Genomic DNA, 19,786 nt, shown 5'->3' with positions numbered 1-19,786 from the left:
TTAGGGAGATGCCTCTGAATTGAGGTGCAAACGAGACCATATACCAAAGTCAATAGTCTGGATTTTATGTGACAGTAAATGTGAGGAAGAGAGAGAGAGAGAAAGGAATAGAAAAAGAAGCAGGGGGAGAAAGAGAGCAACAGAGACAGATTAAGTAAAAAATATCATCATTCCATGGATCCCATTGGCATACCATAAAATCCTCTTCTGGTCTTCTCTGTCTTGTCTTAAGTTCCCTTAGGCAGCTTAACTCACAGTGCCAAGTACCAGTCAGGGAATTTTCTGGGAAGGGTGGGCTTGGGTGGTCGCAGCTTTATTGTTCAGTTTTGTCACAATGGGCAGAAAGTCCTTTATAGCAATATTTAAGCCATTAGCCATAACATTCCAGTCTCTCCCAAGTCCTGTGAGGAGCAGCTGAGAGAGCAGGGGTGCTTTAGCCTAAAGAAGAGGATGTGCACTGTTATGTATGCCCAACTATCCCCTCATTAAAAAGAACCAAACAATATTAAAAGTAATAAAAATTTTAATGAGATAATTAAAATGAAAAATATAAAATTGGATACAATATAATTTGATTAAAATAAGGGATAATTTGGTTCCAATAGTAGCGCATAAGCAAAAACAACCGCGGGGTACGGAGGGCAGAGTTCAATGACCCTTGCCACTTCACGTACAAGCTTGCCAAGTGAAAGTCACCCCTTATATGCCATGTGTCAATGCCATCTCCTCCTATTTTCGGTTCGTCACTTTTCTGTCTCTGCCTTCATTACCACCTTTACTACACATGCGCCACCACTCGGTTTGGTGGTCGCACAAGTCTTTGGGGGTCGTCACTGATGAAGGCCCTGTAGTCTTCTTCGTTGTCCTTTAATTCACCTTTGGGTTACACATGCGCACCAAGCCAGTACAATGTAAGCCAAGACTAACGTATCACTGCATCTACATATCAAAGCAATAAGTCCTTTATAATTAGCATTTTCTTGGACCCAACCAGGTTCTTGGTCATTTTTAGCAACTGTATCTTCAGCTTCTTTCCTGTGGTCCTTGAGAACGTCTGCTGGGAAGGCGGGGGTGGGCGGAGCCCCTCCTTTCCCTCTCTTCTTTGGCATTACAACTTTTAACTATTAACTGTTTTATTATTCTCAAATATGAATTACTGTATCAATATTGATTACTGTTTCAATTTTTATCAGCACGAATCATACCTATTTATCACAGCACTTTAGGTATTTTTAAGTAATATTTAAGCAGCAGCTTTTTCTGTTCTAACTATTTTTAGTGTTGATATTTTTAGCTCCAGGTTTCAGTATGATGCATCTTAGAATTGCACAAGGTAGCCATATAGTTCAAGTAAATTCCAGCTAGAGTCCTGACAATACTAGCTACTTACACCAAACAAGCACTCAGCTACGTTCAAATCATAGAAAATTTTTAGCAGCAGTATATCCGTTGACTCTGGCATGAATTGGGCTGTGAATTTTCAGACTTCCATTGTTGCTTTTTCCAGTTTTGTTGAGGCATTGTCATCTGGGAGATCCTGCCTTCAAAATGCCTTCTGCATTCCCAAAGAGGACCTCGACACCCCGACTTTTGTCCAGGGAAAGACTGACATCTTTCACTGTAAGTACCCACTGGGCTGTGTTAAGGCTGGAAATTGCCCTGGTGTCCCTGCTCTCCCTGCCCCAGCTTTAGTGCAAGCAAGAAAATTCTCTAAGTAGGTAATAAGCAGAAATATTATAGTAAGGCTACGAAATGCAAGTAATAAATGACATGGTTATGAAAGCTTCTTTTTAGATGAACCGAGAGGGGGAATTGTGGGAATCTATAAAATCAGAGGATTTTGGGAGAGCTGCAAAAGGCAGACCCCAGAGACAGCAAAACTGTGATTAGAGCTAAGCAGCAGCCATAGGATAGGTCAGCAGAAAAAGTTTTTAAACTGTAGAAAAGCAAGGACAAATAGAACTATGGTCTGTGAATTAAGACTTATCTAGAATAACTCCCTAAGCTACAGAAAAGTTTATATAGCAAGATATTAGGAAAGCTGAAGCTTGATCATGAAGCTCTGTGCATTGTGGTTAAGGCTTCCAAGCTGGTATTGTATTCAAAGTAAGCAAGCATTGTTTTAACCAAAGGTACGTGTGCTTCTAGAGGTTGGATAGAACTACTGTCAATGCGCTTTTGCTCTGTGGGATTGGTCAAGAAGCTTATAAAGGAAGTTGTAGCGTTAAGTTCTTTGTCTGCTGCCTGAGATGTGAGCTGGTGGCATTCCCATTTTCATAACCATGTAATGAGACTGATGCTGAAAAATAAAACAGCTTGAGGCACATTCCACAGCAGCTCTGTCCTGTTTGTGATTTGTACAGAGCCCCCTGCCACTGTCAAGACCAAGCTGCCCTTGGGCACTTGGGCATGTGGGGGGGAAGCTCAAACTCTGCCCAAAGCCTTGTGAGACAGGGCTGGTCCCAGCTGGAAGAGCTTCCAAAGCAGCTGTTCTCTCTCAGCTCCTGTGTGGGCACAGATCCAGCCCTGCTGACACAGTGTACAGCAGAGCAAATTATCTGCTGCAGCACGTCCAGATATCTCAGCACCTTTGTGTTGCAGACATCTTTTATGAAAATTCCTTTCCTTAGGATTTTTCCTCCTGAGAAGCTGAGAGACCTCAGGAACAAAATGTAAACATTGGTTATCTGCTGCTGTGGAATGCAACAGGTGCATCTGTGATTGGACTATGTTGGATGTTTGTAATTAATGGCCAATCACAGTCAGCTGGCTTGGACTTTCTGTCCAAGCCACAAGCCTTTGTAATCATTCTTTCCTATTCTATTCTTAGCTAGCCTTCTGATGAAATCCTTTCTTCTATTCTTTTAGTATAGTTTTAATGTAATATATATAATAAAATAATAAATGAAGCCTTCTGAAACATGGAGTCAGATCCTCGTCTCTTCCCTCATCCTAAGACCCCTGGGAATATAGTCACACCTTTGTTCTGCAGGATGGTGGAAATCTTCCTGTGCTGGGAATTCTCCCGTGATTTTGGTTGGCCATGTGTTGATGGTGTCCATCCCAAAGGAGCTGGCTTCTCTTGAAAGCTCTGGATTGGTAGGAATGTTGAGTGCTGTGCAGTTCTTGCCTGCTCACTGGAGTCAGGGCCACAAAAGTCCCTTGGTGTCTGGAGCTCACTTGACTGAAGATGCCCCATTGCTGAGGCCCTGTCAAGGAGATCCCTCTCTTTTCTTCTCTGGGGGGCTCTGTGAGCCCAGACAGAGAAAACAAATGCTAATTAACAGAGAGAACTAAAACTTGGACACATTCCTGTGCTCCTCACTCTTAGTACAACGTTCCTTTCTTGTGTCTCTTGGACTCAGCCAGCAGTGATATCTCCTTGCTGTGAGTTCTCAGTGCTGTACAGGGATGGAGTCAGGGCAGTTCTGAGAGCTCCTCCCACTCTCTGAAAAGGTCACTGCCTCAATCCAATGAAACTAAAGAGGAAACAAATGCCCAAAGAGCAGAAATCCCCAAACATGTCCCATCAAATCATGGAGAAGCCAATGGGACAGAGCCATGTGGTAGGAGTATGTGCATTGCACTCTGTATTATTAATTTATTTGTGTTAAGTATTTCAGCAAGTAATGTCCAGGGCTTCCAGGACTGTCCTGGACAATTTGATCACAAGTTGTTCACCAGCGGCACTTGTTCAAGAAACGCCTTTCTGAACAAGCACAACTCTGAGGTTTTTGCTGTTTTATTTTTGCCTTTCAGCCGCTTCCCTCTAAGTTCCAGTGGGAGAAATTTCTCAACATGAAGATGAAGGCCGTCACTGGGACGAGTTTTCTGCCCAGAATTGGCCCATGTGTAGACCTGGGGGTGACTCGTCCAAAGGTGCCTTTTCCTGCTCTTTTCCTTTCTGTTTGATGTGAAGTTTGAAGAGGGTGTGTGCTTGTGACAGGCAAAATACCTCAGTGTCCAGGTCCTGCTGTCATTGCAAAGTGCTGGGACTGGTGGACTGGGTGTCCTGATCTGTACTAAGTCAACCCAGATAAGCTCTGCTGAAGCTGCCTAAGTGTAGCTGCCATTGCTAAAACAATGGGGGGAAGGCTGGGGACACAAAGGCACAACATTGCCCTTTGCCATTCTCCTGCTGAAGGAGGCACCTCTTGCTTTAGTGTGGTCACCATCAAGTGCTTGGGGTCACAGGATTCCTTCCAGAGTGGCAGCGTTGGCCTTTGAAGGCCAAGGACCTGCAGGAATGACTTCAGATTTAACAAAACAAATTGCCTTAATGCTTTGGGCTGGAACAACATCTGGGACCCTGATGGGGTGTTAGATTTTGCAGGCTGCCAGATGTGCAGGGGACTGGCCCTGGGCAGAGGGGAATGGATGTGCTTTATCTGGATCAGTGCCTACTCAGAGGTGTGTTCAAAGCTGCTGTTCTGACAGGACTGGCTCAGTAGAAAAGCACAGACCAAATGGGTGGGTGACTGAGTTGGGCTGTTGTTATGAATGAGGTCTCTATATGTCTAATTTAATAAACCAACATTAGAATTTAGCAGCAATTTTAATTGAGCAGCAATCAAATATATATATATATATATATATAATAATAATAATGCAATCAAATATAACCAAGCTGATAAAAAATAATTTGGCAGTGATTTGGATAGATAAAGCATAAGCAAAACCAAAAGAATCCAAACACAACTTCTATACTGTATGCTAATACATATTCATCAATAATTTTCTGTAAATCTCCTCCTATTTTCGATTCTTGAAATCAATGTCACTACACTGCACATTGCATGCTCTGCTTGTTTCTAAGAGGTCTTTTGGCTTTTGGTGGTCGCTTCCCATGAAGGCTTCTCCTCATCATCACTGTGCTTTGAACAACTCCACAAGCTGCAGATGCACCCCAAGTCTTGTGTTATAGAAGCCAACATTATAATCTAAAAATAAGCCTTATTATTTCATAGATACCTGGAATCATCCCAATTTTGTCCATTTCAAGGCAGATTCTTGAATTATCCCGAGGCCTGTTGCGTTTTGGGATGCTACTTATCTCAAACTACATCCTACATCCTGTTTTTTCATGAACATCTGAAAACATCTGTTTTGTGACACTGAGTACATATCCTTTTCCTCTATTACTTTTTAACAAATGTTTTCTGAAATATCTAAAATATAGTTGCAATTGTTAGCACGAATCACATTTATTTCTCACACTGTTGAGCAGGAAATTGGCAGCAAGAGCCATGTAACACACTGGTTAAGGATTGCCCAGACAAAGCAGTTTTCTCCAAGCAATGCCTCTGCTCCAGAAACATCTGCTGTTGTTGTGTCATTCCAGACGTGCCTCTGCCATGGTATCAATAATACAGCAATAATTACAAGATAGCAATAATTACAAGAAAGCACCCATTTAAAGCACATGGAAAACAGAGATACCAACTCTACTTTTACCCAAGTGTCTGAGAAAATAACTGAAGCTTTTCCTCATTCAGCATTCATTCACCTCATTTGTCTTTTTCCTAACTTCTGTGTTACTTTATTTCTGCCTTCACCTCTGTTAGAAACGCACTAATATTTGAATACAATTAAAGGGGACAAAATCATCAAAGCAAAAGGAAACTTTTGTAACGATTCAGCTGAGCCAGTCATGTCTCCCTCCCTCTGGAGATGAACAAACACAGCCTCTGAGAAAATGGCAATCTTTCTATCCCCTTTATACCCAGCCAGGGCTGCCCCTGTCCCCTTTCCCCTTGGATGGGTACTTGGGAACTTCCATTCTCTCAGCTCTCCAGCTTTTCTATCCCCTCTCCTCTGCCCCTGCTTCCTTTTGGTCAGGTCTTCAACCCTGTCCCTCTCCCAGCTCACAGAAACACCCAACAAAGCAACCTGAACAATTCCAAACAATCCAAACAACAACACACAGAGCCAACAACTTTCATTTTTTAACTCAATAACCTTTTGGCTTCTGCAAAATATCACCTCATCTCTCACACCTCCTCTGGTACTGTTCTCTTCTTACTGATGCCTAAGTTCTAGATCAGAACAGATATTTGCAGTTGTGTGGGCCTTGGTTTCCCTGTCTCAGAGTGAAGGACATCCCAAAATCGTTTCCCATGGAGTTTGATGTAAATTTGTGGGTTTTTCTCACTCCACAAGTGCTCAGGCAGTGCCCCAGAGCTCTGTGACCACATGGGCACAGGGCTGTGCTTAATGAAAGTGCAGCCTGGCATTCTGGAGAAGAAAACCTGGAGAAATCCATGCCAAAAGAGCAGCTTGGCTTGAGCCTGCTCTGTGTGGCCCAGCAGCTGTGGATCAGCTGAGAGCAGAGGTGGGTGAGCCACTGTTTGCCCAGATTTGCTCACCCAGAGCCTGTACTTGGGGATCAGTGTAAGGGATCCTTCATGAACCTTCCTCCCAGCAGCTGAACCTCTCCCTGCTCTCTCTGTCCTCTCTAGCTGCCGTCAGATCCCCTGAAGCTGAACTTGTTGCAAATTTCCCCACCAGAGGTGGAATTTCAGAACTTCAACCCTCGTGGTGTCTCTGAAATGGCTCTGTCTCTCACCAATGTGGGCAAGGTGAGTGCTGGGACGTGGAGCTTTCTTGGTTTCTCTGGGTCTGGATTGAAGGCACTTGAGATGGTAGTTCATGTTTGGACTCAGGTGTTTATTATTTCTTATCAGTAAAGCAGTCTCACAACCATGAGTTCAGCAGCTTTTCATTAGCAAAGCGCAAAATGGCTAACAATCTCTTGATTCAAGGTCTTTTAATTCTGAGCTATCCAATTAAGAACTGACACCTAGATTATTTTCCCTTTTAACCCAAGAACTGATCCCACAGAGCCTGCAATGCAGACTTTTCTGACCAATTACAAAACATCACTCAAAGCCATGAAGAAGAAGGAAGAAGCAGCATGAAGAAGAAACTCAGGACGATACCCTGTGCCTTCCGTCTTCTTTTCATCCATGGCATCCTAAAAATCCCAAAACCTAAATTTCTCACCGTGTGATACACCTACACTACTCTCTATAATCTGTTTCACACTTTTGTGGATTCTGGTCTATCTTGAAGTCTGGGAAACTTTCTCCATGAATGAGGGTCAAAGTCAGTGCTCCCCTCGGGGTCAGGACACCCCAGAGCAGACAGAGAAATATTCCCAGTGCCCTGGGTTTCCACAGAGCTTTAACACTGTGCTGGAAGAGGAGAGAGGTGTAATTCCCAGAGTGTACAGCAAAGCAAGTTATCTGCTACAGCACGTCCAAAAGAAAATGTCTCAGCACCTTTGTTCTGCAGGATGGTGGAAATCTTCCTGCAGATTCCTGGAAATTCCCCGTGCTGGGGATTCTCCCCTGATTTTGGTTTAGCATGTGTTGATGGTATCAATCCCAAAGGAGTTGGCTTCTCTTGAAAGCTCTGAAATGGTGGGAATGTTGAGGGCTGTGCAGTTCTTATCTGCTCTTGTGCTTTGCCTTGAGTCTGTACCTCATCCTGTGTCTCCTTGGTTAATCTTGGCTCCTCTGCCTCTCTCAGCCTGTTTGGCTCACTTTGTGCAGCTCACAGCCAAAGCTCAGGGACTGAGCCTTCTGCACTTTATGCTGGAATCACTTTTCATTCATGGCATGGGCACTGCAGGAGGTGTGTTCTGAAACAGCCCTGCAATCAGACTGATGGAGCAGAAGCAGTGAGAGGCTTTTAGGTGCCACTCCAGGCTCCTTCTCAGCTTCATCCAGCTCTGCTCAGCTTTTCCAAAGGCAACACGGTGCTCTGCTTTCCCTTTGCAGAAGAACAGCACATCCAAAGCCATAGGCTCCTGGAGGTTTCCACCTTCACTTGAACAAATTTGGATTATTTTGCAGTTTCCCAAGAGAGCTGAGAGGGAGAATGTTGAAAGATGTCAGCAGTTGTTTTCCACTGTAAAGAGGAAAACAGAGACCATTGGAATTTCAGTCAGGGAAACATTTTCTCAAATGAAGCTTGTGCCAAGAGTGGGCTGGTGGGAAGAGACAGGAGGGAGTCCAAATCATCTGGTTTAGACTTTTGGAGAGCATTTTGGTTCTTGGGGGTGGATATCTATGTGCTAGGAAATGCCTGTGTGCTGTGTCTGTGTATCCCAGAGGGCAGAACCTGGCCTGCTGGCTGCAGGCAGGAATGCCCAGCAGCCCAGCTTGCCTGCACAGGCAGCAAGAAGCCCTGGAGAGCCAAGACTGGCTTTTCATACTGAAACCACACTGTCAGTCAGTGCTGGTCCTGTTTCTCCAGGCAGAAAAAACCTTTAAAGCCCATGGTGATAGGCACAGCCTGTCTGTGTTTCTGTCACTTTTGGCAAGCTGGTTGCTCTCGTGGTTTTATGATTCTCCCATACTGCTTTACTGCCCATTTAAATTCTCTTTGCCATCTCCTTGTTTTAAGGGTTGTCTTGCTTTCTTCCTTTGTTTGCTTTTCAGGTTTGCTTTTATTCCCAGCAAAGCCACAGTGTTTGGTCTCCTGTCTTGCTGCTCTGCCTGCCTGACTCTGTTCCCAGAATGTCCCTACCCAAACCTGATCTGCCAGAAGGGAATTTCTCCCTTCTCCCACGACAATGTGCTTGTTTGCTTTCAGGTAGCACATTCCCCCTCTGGAACACGACTGCATGGCTGTGTGCAGGCAGAAGCCAGCAGGTTTCCTGGCCTTGTGGAATTTGCAGTTTACCACCAGCCAGGGGCTATGTACAAATCACAAACGGGACGGGGCTGCTGTGGAACGTGCCTTGAGCTGTTTTATTTTTCAGCATCAGTCTCATTGCATGGTTATGACAATGGGAAGATGCCACCAGCTCACATCTCAGGCAGCAGACCAAGAACTTCATGTTACAACTTCCTTTATAAGTTTTTTGACCAGTCACACAAAGCAAAAACACATTGGCAGCAGTTCTATCCAACCACTAGAAGTACATGTACCTTTGGTTAAAACAATGCTTGCTTATTTTGAATACAATACCTGCTTGTAAACCTTAAACACAATGCACAGGGCTCTATTATTAAGCTTCAAACTTCCTAATATCTTGCTAGATAAACTTTTCTGTAGCTTAGGGAGTTATTCTCGACAAGCGTTAATCCATAGACCATTGTTCTATTTTTCTTTGCTTTTCTACAGTTTAAGTAACTTTTCTGCTGACCTATCTCATGGCTGCTGCTTAGCTCTAATCACAGTTCTACAGTCTCTGAGGCCTGCCTTTTGCAGCTTTCCCAAAACCCTCTTATTTTGTGGATTCCCACAGAGATGACTTGGTTGAGGTGCTCTGTCTCCATTCTGCTGGTGCTGACCTGCTCAGCCCTTCCTTGCAACCGGGCGCTGCCCAACTGCCCCTGGCCAAAATGCTGGAGCCAGACAGAAGGGGTTTGAGTTCACCCATGTGAAGGATGTGCCTGAACCTGCACAGCGGAAAGTGCTTTGGAAAAGGGGTCAAGGAGGGATGTCAGCAGGGCATGGACAGGTCTCCTCTCATCCTTCTTTCCACCAGTGGCAAAATCATTGTTTCATTGTTGGGAAGAATGAAAGTTTGACAAGAAAGTCTCACAGATATGTAGGCTTAGCAGGAAGATTTTTAAATGTGGAGTCTGATGAAGGAATAGAGATGGAAGCAAGTTTTGATATAGAAGAAAAGAATTGCTGAGCCAGTCTTACTGGATAACCAAGAAGGCAAAGGGTGTGTGAGTTAGAAGGGCTTTTTATGACTTAGAACAAAGGATAAACCCACCTCAAACAAGAAGATGTTTTTACCAAGCAAGAAGATAGCACTGGCAAACAAGGCTACTGATGTGGCAAGCAGAAAAAAGGTGTCAGAATTTTCCACTGCAAGAAAACTGAATAACAACTTCTAGCTTCAACTGTAATGCACAAACTTCTAGTGATTGGAGAATAGTAACAAGAATATGGTAATGATAGTAGTTATGATAGGCTATAGGTACAAGTTAAGGTATAGATTGGTTCTCCTGTGTGAAGATGCTCAGCAAAGAAAAATATAGAATACATTGTAGCCACAATTAAAGGGTGTCCAGGCCTGCCTGCAGCTGAAGCTGACAGCTGTAGGCACAGGCTCTGTCACCCATGACCCTGGACTCCTATAACCTCTTGGATGGAATAAACTGCATTTTGGAGAGCTGCCTGGAGTCCTGCATCCCTCTTTGAGGCTCTTACATTTCATATCTTTGCTGCAGGTTCCTCAGGTGGTGAAGGTCTCCATGGAGAGCTCCCCTTACTTTCAGCTCTCGTGCTCCAGCGATGTTTTCCGTCTGGTGCCGCCGGGCGCCTCTGCGCCTGTGCACATCCGCTTCACTCCCAGAGAGAACAAGGTGGGACTGGAGGAGCCAAAACACAGAATGATCTTGTCTCGGTTTGGAAAGACAGGAGTCTGCTAAGACAGGAGCCTCTTCTGAAATAGAGAATGTAAATCCTCTCCACCCCTCCGAATTGGTATAAATTTTAAATTAAGAGGCTCTCAGGCAAAAATATGGAAGCAGGAAGTAACAGTTCTTTAATAGGGAAAAGAATGCAGCTCACTAGAACAACACTGACAGAGTCAGAACACAACCTGACAACCTGTGGGGTGTCTCAAAATGTCTGGATTATATCTGGGTAGCAATGCTTGCCTCCTCCCTCTGGGCAGAGCATCTCACAATGGGATGTCTGTTCTTATCAGTCATGCAGTGACATTCAATAGTCTGTTATCAGCAGATGTCCCCTCCTGAGGGAGGTGTGCATGTGGTTACTCAAAGAGAGAGATAAAGCAAACTGCCCACTTGACAAAGATAATCTGCCATACAAATGGTAATTGAGAACATCTTGCATTGCAATCTTCAACATGTCTCCACAGCCACTGTTCTCCCTGCACTCTGGCTCCAGCCCATTCCATGCTGTGAGCTGGGCTCCAGTCCATGGGCAGGCAGCCTGCAGCCAGTCACACCTTGGCACTGCTGGAGGGCACTGCAGCCAGGCCTGACAGGCTCTGCTTCCCTCCCTGCACATCCCTGAGCATTGCCAAGGGATGATGCACAGGGAACAGTGAAAATGACAGAGGGCTGTTGATAGATCTTTGGCCATCTCTAGGTGTGACAGTGTTCACAGGGGTTCTTGGATGAGCGAAGAGACAAGGATCTGACTCCATGTTTCAGAAGGCTTCATTTATTATTTTATTATATATATTGTATTAAAACTATACCAAATGAATAGAAGAAAAGGTTTCATCAGAAGGCTAGCTAAGAATAGAATAGGAAAGAATGATAACAAAGGCTTGTGGCTTGGACAGAAAGTCCAAGCCAGCTGACTGTGATTGGCCATTAATTACAAACATCCAACATAGTCCAATCACAGATGCACCTGTTGCATTCCACAGCAGCAGATAACCAATGTTTACATTTTGTTCCTGAGGTCTCTCAGCTTCTCAGGAGGAAAAATCCTAAGGAAAGGATTTTTCATAAAAGATGTCTCTGACAGCCCCATGTTCCTTAAAAGGGACTTAGGAATTCTTTAACATCATTAAAATTTAGAGTAAAAATTGTGGTAGCCTAGGGCAGTTCTCTGGATGACCCAAGTGACACAAGAGCTGAATGCCACTGAGATAGGTTTTGCAAAGTGCACTGGTGCCTTTAAAATGTGACATATTAGTAGAACTTAGTGTTGATTTAAGGGTGCAGTAGGTAATTTTTTGCCCTTGAAGGGTTATAGAAATGGTTTTTCTTCTACCACGGGGATGGCACTAAATGTCCTGTGCTGAGCCAGTTTCTTTTCCTGCAGGATTATTCCCATGAACTCGTCTGTGTCACTGAAAATGAGAGGATAGTTGTGCCAATTCGGGCCATTGGTGCCCGAGCTATCCTGGACCTCCCTGCCCAGCTGAACTTCTCCAAATGTCCGGTCAAGGTCAGCACCCAGCAGACTCTGCTGGTGCGCAATGTCGGTAACCAGGCAACTCGTTACCAGCTGAGCACCCAGAGGTGAGGATCTGTCCTTGTGCAAAACACCTTTGGTGATAACAGGGCTGGGGAAGAGCAACAGAAGGAACTAGGCTTCTCCATCAGCCAGCAGTGATGTTCTCACCAGGGGGAATGGGAACTTTCTTATTATTGTGTGTGATGGTTCATCACCAATCTCTCCAGAAGACACTTTTGAGTGACAGAGTGACCACCAGCAAAGCAGCAAGGCCCAACAAAAGGAACTTTTGTTTCCTCAGTGGGGCTGTAGAAGAGCACAAAGCCCAGCAGCTGCTGGGCTGGAGCACTGAGCTGTCCCTGAGCATCAAAGCACAGAGTCTTGTGTTTGTCAGGCAAGAGCTGCTCACCTGGTGACCAATCCCGATTGCTCCTGTTAAATCCAAAGTGCACCAAGACATCTGCATAATTATTTCCAACACATTGCACAGAGTTTGTCTGGTGGGCAAGCAAACAGTTACCAGCCTGCATGACAGCCCAGAGTCCCTGACTGCATTGCTGGTAAACACACAGAAACCTCCGGTTCTGCTTCCTTGATGTGCCCCTGCTCATGGTGCTTCATTTAGCTGGGATTGGACCCTTCAGACTGTAAATGGCATCCTCCTTTTGGGTTTCCCTGTCACTGTATTGCTCTAATCTGCATTTGCACTCTCTCAGAATTTTGATTGCTCCTTTCCCTAGAGCTGTCATTGAAATGTTGATGAAATGTGCCCTTTTTAGGCTAAACTGGGATGTTTTCAAGGTAAAATAAACCAAAAGAACCACACTGCAAATTCAACAGTAATTATTCCTTGGTCTCCAAGGAAAAGTTCCTTCTCCCTGTCTGATTCCTAGGCTGTAATCTCCCAAGCCAGGGAGTGCTCTAACATTTGCATCTCTTGAGATGAGCTTTATAAACAGCAGGAAAAGAAATTCCTGAGGCAGTCAGTGTCAAGTTTTCATGTAGAATGGCCCTGAAGCCTCTCTGTGCTTTTCACAAACCATTCTCTGATGGGATTGCTGGCAGTGGGACCCTTGAGTCTCATTGCAGAGGGCTGGATGCACAGTCTGGGGGAGGTGAGGTCATTTTACCCCACAGCATCTTTTGAGGGCTGGATCTCCTCAGCAGTGGCTCAATTGCCCTTTCTGACCCTGCTCTGTCTTCTGCTGACTGTGATTCGTTTGCTCCCTGCTTGCTCCGGTGTTGTAAACACCAATAACTTGTGTTAAAATTTTAAAAGTTCAACAGTAATAAAATAGTTATAACAAGAGTAATAAAAATTAGAGCGATAACAATTTGGACAATCTGAGTTAGTACAATAAAAAAGCAAAGAATTATGGACATCCAGGTGTTCTGCTCCAGCAGAGAACATGTTTTGCCAACAAAGGATTAATCCATAAAAGCAATTGCCTGTTGCATATTCATATATCTGATATGTGATGCAAACATTCCTTTCGAATTAGGGATTTTTCTGTTTATTGTCAGCTTCCCCCCCTCATCTTGTAAATCAGTCATCTCAGTCCCCACAAAGTCTAGTTCTTCCTGATAAGGAGGCAATAATTCTTCTCTTGAGGTTTTGGGTGTCATGCTGCTGTTATCTCTGTGTCAATAATTTCTTGATTATCTTATCCATTTCTTGAGCTAGTTAGAACAAGTATCTTACATCACATAGTTTATATTTTAATATTATGTTGCAGCCTAAAACGACATTTAGCACACTACTTAAAAAGGATGAATACAGTACTACAAAATATTTTCTCAACATAACACATATAGTATGTGTTATGTTTATTTAAAAATACAAATTTATAAATTTATAAATATAAAAATATTTTCAAATATAAATTATAAATGTATATAAATTTTAGTATAAAATTCAAATAATTTTAATTATAAATTAATATAAAATTTATTTAAATATATAAAATTTAAGATTTTTATATAAATTTTTATAAATTATATAAATATATAAAAATAAAAATATTTAAAATAGAATATATTTAATAATAAATATAAAAATAAATGTATAAATAATGATATTTAATTTTATTTATAATTTTATATATTTGTATAAAGATAAATTTTAATTTTTATTAAAATTATAAATATTAATTTTAATATTTGCAAAGAGCCAATCATATAATATGCATTTTTCACACAAGTGAGCTGAGGTGAGCTGCACTGCAGAAGGAATCTCATGCCCAGGTGTCCCCCAGCCCTGATCCCTCTCTTTGTACTGCAGTCCTTTCTCAGTGGTGCATTTTGAGTGTGTTGTTGCTGTTAGCTCTATGTGAATAATTTCTTGATTTTTTTATCCATTTCTTGAGCTAGTTAGAAAAAGTATCTTCCATCACATAGTTTCTAATTTAATATTATGTTCTAGCCTAAAATTACATTTATCACACTACTTAAAAGGATTAATAGAGTACTACAAAATAACTTCCCAACATAACCCGCATAGTAGGTGTCCTGTTTATTTATAAAGATAAATTTATAAATTTATAAATATAAAATATTTATAAAGATAAATTTTTATATAAATTAAAGATGTATATAAATTTTAGTATAAAAGGTAATTTTTTCATAAAATTAATTTATATAAAATTAATTAAAGAAAATTAAATTATATTTAATAATATTTATATTTTTATACAATTTTATAAAGGTAAATGTTTATTTTTTATAAATATAAGAATATACAAATATATAAAATTATAAATATAGATATAGATATAAATATAAATATAAATATAAATATAAATATAAATATAAATATAAATATCAGTATAAATGTAAGTATAAATATAAACATAAATGTAAATATACATATAAATCTCATGCCTAGGTGTCCCCCCTGCCCTGATCCCTCTCTTTTTGTTGCAGCCCTTTCTCCGTGGTGCCAGCCATAGGAATTCTGGGTGCTGGTGACACCGTGCAGGTGACAGTGGAATTTCACCCGCTGACCAAGGGTGACCATTGCAGCCTCCTGAGCTGCAGCACAGGTGAGTGCTGGGCCCTGCACTGTGTCTTGGTTTGGAAAGACAGGAGTCTGCTAAGGAAGGCAGGAGCCTCCCCTGAAATGGAAAATGTAAACCCTCTCCACCCCTCCAAATTGCTATAAATTTTAAATTAAGAGGCTCTCAAGCAAAAATATGGGAGCAGGAAATAACAGTTCTTTTATAGGGAAAAGAAAAAAAAAAGGACAAGATCAACAATGCAGTAAAGTAAACAACACTGACAGAGTCATACCCTGTGGGGTGTTGGTAGCAATCCAATTGGAAATGTGGCTGCAGTCCTCCTGCAGTGTCAGGTGTGGTTCTGTTGGAGCAAGTCAGATCTGTAGAGAAGGATGTATTCTTCCTCCGAAGATCCAGTGGAGGAAGAAGCAGCTGCTATTCCTCTGGGAAATCCAGTGCAGAAAGCGGTGCCGGTGTCTCAAAAGCCTCTGGATTATATCTGGGTAGCAATGCTTGCCTCCTCCCTCTGGGCGGAGCATCTCACAATGGGATGCTTCTGTTCTTCTCAGTCATGCAGTTGACATTCAATAGTCTGTTATCAGCAGATGTCCCCTCACGAAGGAGGAGTGATTGTGGTCACTGAAAGAGAGAGATAAGGCAAACTGCCCACTTGACAAAGATATTCTGCCATACAGATGCTAATGGAAAACATCTTGCATTGCAATCTTTAACACACAGCTAAAAGCTGTGAGACTTCCTTCTATGCCCTGTGGTTTGCTCTGTTCCTTGTGCTTCCATCAGCAACTGAGCTGAGCAAAGACTCCCCTTTGCTTTGTTCCAGGTGAAGAAAATATCCACACAAACCTGCATGGAGAAGCTGTAGATGTCAATGCTGGCTTGAGCACAAATTCTGTGGAGTTTGACAAGACTTTCATCACCATGTCAAGCCACAGAACCCTGTTCATTGAAAACAGGAGCAACATCAAAGCCCACTTCCAGTGGAAGGCTTTTCCTACTGAGGAAGAGGAGAATGAAGAGAAGAGGAGGTTGGTTTGAAAGATGCATTTCAGTGAGATCCATGGCCCAAGACTAAAACTGACGCGTGGCCTCAGAGGGGTGTTGGTGCTTCTGAATGGTTTAGGCCAAGTAAACCATGCCTGGCACTGGGGTGTGTGTCCCTGGGCTTCAGGAGCTCAGCACTCAGCATTCCAGTTCCATTTATACTCCAGCCAGGGATGGCATTTTGGGAAGGAAAGGTTGGTTGCGATGACTGGATTTTCTCAAGTTCTAATTGGGCTTTTGCCTCTCTAATCTTCTTGCTACATGACCTGGCAACATCCTTGAACAATTCACTCTTTCCATAGGTGATACACCCTCTTTTTTCCCTTGGTTCCTTCAAAAGCTCCTTGTCCATCCAGGCTGGTTGTCAGCTTTATCTTTCCACACACAGGGACAGTCTGTTCCTGTGCCTTCCAGACTTCTTTCTTGAAGTGTGTCCATCTTTCCTGGACCCCTTTGTTTTTAAGGCTGTTGCCCAGGGTACTCTCCAAATCAGTCTCTTGAACAGGCTGCCCTCCACAAGTCCACAGTGGAAGTTTTGTTGATGCCCCCTCGTTTCACCCAATATTGAGAACTCTATTATTTCACAGTCACTGTACCCCAGACAATGGTGAACAGATGAAGTTCATTTAGTCATGAGGGAATTTCCTGGTGATATCCAGTACCTGGAGCCCAGGGAGGCAGCAGACTGTCCTGTGGAATGGATCCAGTTGACACTCAGGGCCCTCAGTTCCCCTTAAAAGGGAGTCACCTACTACCACTCCCCTTCTTTTCTTCTCAAGACCTTAGGCTGTGATCTGTCTAACAGACTAAGTGCAACTGGGAGCCTGTGCAGACAGAATTTGTTCTTTAGTGTCATCTGCCTGACGCTCTGGAGCCAGGGCCTCACACCTGTTCTGTCAGGGCACATGGGCAGGTGATGGGGGTCAGGATTAAGAGCCTGAATGAGGGATGTGGGACTCCAGGCAGCTCTGCAAAATGCAGTTTATTCCATCCAAGAGGTTATAGGAGTCCAGGGTCATGGGTGACAGAGCCTGTGCCTACAGCTGTCAGCTCCAGCTGCAGGCAGGCCTGGACACCCTTTAATTGTGGTTACAATGCATTACATACTTTTCTTTGCTGACCATCTTCACACAGAAGAACCAATCTATACCTTAACTTGTACCTATAGCCTATCATAACTACTATCATTACCATATTCATGTTACTATTCTCCAATCACTAAAAGTTAGGGTGTCACAGTTGAAGCTAGAAGTTGTTATTCAGTTTTCTTGCAGTGGAAAATTCTGAGACCGTTATTCTACTTGCAACTTTGCTGACTTGTTTGCCAGTGCTATCTTTCTGCTTGATAAAAAGATCTTCGTGTTTGAGGTGGGTTTATCCTTTGTTCTAAGTCATAAAACCCCCTTCTAACTCACAGACCCTTTGCCTCCTTGGTCATCCAGTAAGACTGGCTCAGCAATTCTTTTCTTCTATATCAAAACTTGCTTCCATCTCTATTCCTTCATCAGACTCCACATTTAAAAATCTTCCTGCTAAGCCTACATATCTGTGAGACTTTCTTGTCAAACTTTCATCCTTCCCAACAAGGATGGCATTTTATTACCTCTCCAGCAGAGACCCATTTCCATTCTCCACTGTCTCCTAGGTCTCCTCCTTCTGCCTGATCCTAGGAAGGGCAGGGCTCCTCTGGCTCCTGCTGAGCTTCTCTCAGGGTTGGTTTTATTTCTGTTTCACTCTCCCTGATGCTCCTGCGCCTTTCCACTGCTTCCTTAAGCTCTGCCACTGGACAGAGCAGAGCATTCAGTTGCTCACAGCACACGCAGGTGTCTTTGGCACCATCCTCTGATCTTAGCACCAGGCTCAGAGCCTCCCTGCAGCCAGGGGCTGGACAGCTGCGTCCTTCCTAGGGGTTCTCTTTGAGTTATACACTCCTCCTGGCAGCAGCAATGGCTTTGCATAATTTGTGAACTGTTGGACAATTTTGCTCAAACATGGCTTGAGGAAAAAAGGCCATGAAAATATACAGCTGATGGAGAAGTAAAAGGCAGTTGTAAGCAGCAGTTCCCAAGCCTGTTTCTGTAAATAATAAGGTTCTCAGGCACATTTTTATAAACAGCAGGGTTCTCAGGCAGTTTTCTCATAACAGGTAAACATTCTATCTTTGGCTGTTTTGGGAAAGTAAAAGTAACAAACATGGAGGTTTTGAGAACCATTCATAGCAGGGTGAGAACACAAATCTTGGTTTCAATAACAAACCACAGGTATTGAAAACAAAAGGAGGGGTTGGTGTTTAATCTGTAACCAATGATGAGCTCGGGTTTTGCAATATATATGAACTTAATTAACCGTTATGAAAATGTGCATGGTTGATCACTAAATCGGAGTTCGATGCTGATCAAAGGATGGGTCGTCTCCCTTTGCTTTCAGTAGTGAACCATAGCTGGGAAAGGGGAAAGAGGAAGGGAGGGAAGGGGAGGAAGGAAGGAAGGAAGGAAGGAAGGAAGGAAGGAAGGAAGGAAGGAAGGAAGGAAGGAAGGAAGGAAGGAAGGAAGGAAGGAAGGAAGGAAGGAAGGAAGGAAGGAAGGAAGGAAGGAAGGAAGGAAGGAAGGAAGGAAGGAAGGAAGGAAGGAAGGAAGGAAGGAAGGAAGGAAGGAAGGAAGGAAGGAAGGAAGGAAGGAAGGAAGGAAGGAAGGAAGGAAGGAAGGAAAAGAAATAAAGAAAGAAACAGCAAGCACCTCAAAACCAGCAAAAAGACACAACCCACTACACAAGGAGGGTGGGTGGCTGCAGCCTTTCGGCTAAGCCTGCTTGTGCCAACTGCCACACAAAACCTGACAAACACCGTGCAAAAACTGCTGTGCCAAAAAGCCATGCCAAAACTGCTATGCCAGAACTGCTGTGCCAAAAAAGCCATGCCAAAACTGCTGTGCCAGAACTGCTGTTCCAAAACTGCTGTGCCAAAATTGCTGGGCCAAAATTGCTGTGCCAAAACTGCTGTGCCAAAACAGCCTTGCCAAAATGCCGTGTCTAAACTGCTGTGCCAAAACTGCTGTTCCAAAACTGCTGGGCCAGAACTGCTGGATCAGAACTGCTGGGCCAGAACTGCTGGGCCAAAACTGTCGTGGCCAGCCCCTGTTTGCTGCGGGCCAGGTCGCTTGCACTCCCCAGAGCCATTTTAAATTGCCTGCAAAGGACCAGGAGAGCGACCCTTGCCCACATGAATGGCTGGTAAGAGGGTCCTTTAGTGCCCTGGGCTTCTTGGTTTTCCACTGTTCTCCATCTCCTTACACAGTGTCTGACTCCCATGCAAGCTCTGTGTGTTAAAAGAAAACTCCATGACCTTCTCTGGCTACTTCCCTGGGCTGTTTATTCCCATTTTTTCCCACTTTCCTGCCTTAGCCTGGACTCCAGGTGATCCATTTTCCCCTCAGAAGCAACTAGGCTTCCCAAAGTAAATTTCAGCCTGGTTTTCGTTTTGTAGGTTTTTTCCCAATTTCATCAGTTTTCATGCCAGTTTGTGTCCTAGACTGTCACCAGGACATTTTGTTCTTCCTTATTTCCAGTCTTAGGCATGACTGCAGCTCCGAGGCCACTGCCCTGTTGTCAGAGCAGCTTTTGAGATCTCAGAGCAGAGAGGACTTTTTAATGAGAGGAGATAGTGTAGGATCCTTTCCCTCTCAGGACCTTCTACTGCCATGCACTGGGATGGGAGCCAAAAAGCTCTGGCTCATGGAAAGGTCTCTCCAGGAGTTTGCTGTCTCCCTCCTGCACAACAAAGTCCCTTCCCCTCTCAGAGCCTCTGTTTTCATGCATATAAAACC

This window comes from Zonotrichia leucophrys, chromosome 27 (assembly GCF_028769735.1).
Source record: "Zonotrichia leucophrys gambelii isolate GWCS_2022_RI chromosome 27, RI_Zleu_2.0, whole genome shotgun sequence".
NCBI lineage: Eukaryota > Metazoa > Chordata > Aves > Passeriformes > Passerellidae > Zonotrichia > Zonotrichia leucophrys.
Note: the sequence above shows the minus strand (reverse complement) of the source record.